The 1,469-nt window shown below is 31.9% G+C and overlaps 1 long non-coding RNA gene across 1 annotated transcript in view; it reads left to right on the forward strand.

Moving 5' to 3' along the window:
• Nucleotides 1-68, forward strand: part of LOC108765772 (uncharacterized) — a 5,824-nt gene extending 5,756 nt beyond the window's left edge. The window contains exon 3 of the long non-coding RNA XR_001940333.1: nucleotides 58-68. This is a non-coding gene — a long non-coding RNA (uncharacterized LOC108765772). The remainder of the gene's footprint in view (nucleotides 1-57) is intronic.
• The last annotated feature ends 1,401 nt before the right edge of the window (nucleotides 69-1,469 follow it).

Consider the following 1,469-nt stretch of genomic DNA (forward strand, 5'->3'; position numbering starts at 1 on the left):
TTGTGTGAATATTTGAATCTTTCGTCATTAAGAATAATAAATAACTGAAATTGAAAGAATTAGTTATTTTTATTTATTATTATTTTTAATTTATTTTACTATTAACATGTTTCTTGTTGTGTGAGCGCTTTTCCAAAGTGTACGCGAATTCATTATCGACTTTATTGATTCTGCGGGTAAATCAGGCTGATAAATCAGGAATACTGCATGACCTTTCGAATCTAAATATCACCTCAATGTCACATATCGCGTCGCACGTCGCGCTGGTGCCGCTGGCGCTAGTTTGCCCGTGCCATAACCGCATCGAAACAAACAAGTACAAGTATCAAGCAAGTATGAGCGTACAAGGATACACGTGTTATTTGATTTATTTTATTCTAATTATTTCAAAGATCTGTATCCGAACGTTCTGGAATCTATCATTTTTACTATTTCATTTCAATTTCATTTTTTATTTTAATTACCAGTCTACATGTTGCAATTCATCACGAAGTAAGTGGCAAAAATGTATAGTGTAGTTATTGGGTGTTTTCCATTTGATGACATAAGTCGACATAAATGTCATTCTATCGTTGTCACTTTTTGAATGTCAAGAAGGATAGAACGAAGCTTGTGTCGACTTGTGTCAACTTGTGTAGTTGTGCCATCAAACTCTCGAGATAAGCTATAAAAATATGCAATAAAATGTAGGGGGTTCCATTTAAAAACATAAGGTTGACCTTGAAATGACCTTAAAGGACATGGTCAAGATCAAAGTCATCATCTTACTCCTCACCTGAAACCATTGCAACTTTGCTATTGGACATTTTCTCCAAAATGCATTCTAACTGAAGATATTAGTGGGGTCCGATACTTTTCGATGACCCTGTATATATAGATATGTATATATACTCATAACAACTAGCAACTTTCTATTAATTTAATACACATTACATGTATTTAATTGATTATCTTGGTATTTATTGTATTATTTTAGTTTTTTGTACACCATTCTTTGAATACAGTACGCACACTGCCGATATTAAAATAATTTTATAGGAAATTACTACTTAGTATGAGTATTGAACGATCAGCGTATAAACTAAATATAATATATAAATAAATAAAAACATGATTTTTGCAACATACAATTATTTTTTTGTTTATTCTTTACAATTTCTTTTCCAAATCACATGTTTTAATTGCGGTGTTTTTAAACAGTTTTAAACAACAGTTTAAAAACGTTTAAAATAAAAGTGTTTTAAACAATGCCCAATGTTTTAAACATGTTTTAAACAAGCCGTTTTAAACGTTTTGTTTAAAACGTAACAACCTTGTATCTTTATGCGAGTGTCCTTGTTTAGGAATTGGGACACCCCTACTCCTCGATGGTTCGTTCCTGTATATTAGAGCTTACTGACCTTTGTTAAGGGCTACGCAGAAAAAAAGGAACAGGGAACAGAGAATAAGAATTTCAACCTCTGAGAAAC

This window comes from Trachymyrmex cornetzi, unplaced genomic scaffold, assembly GCF_001594075.2.
Source record: "Trachymyrmex cornetzi isolate Tcor2-1 unplaced genomic scaffold, Tcor1.1 scaffold53, whole genome shotgun sequence".
Taxonomy (NCBI): domain Eukaryota; kingdom Metazoa; phylum Arthropoda; class Insecta; order Hymenoptera; family Formicidae; genus Trachymyrmex; species Trachymyrmex cornetzi.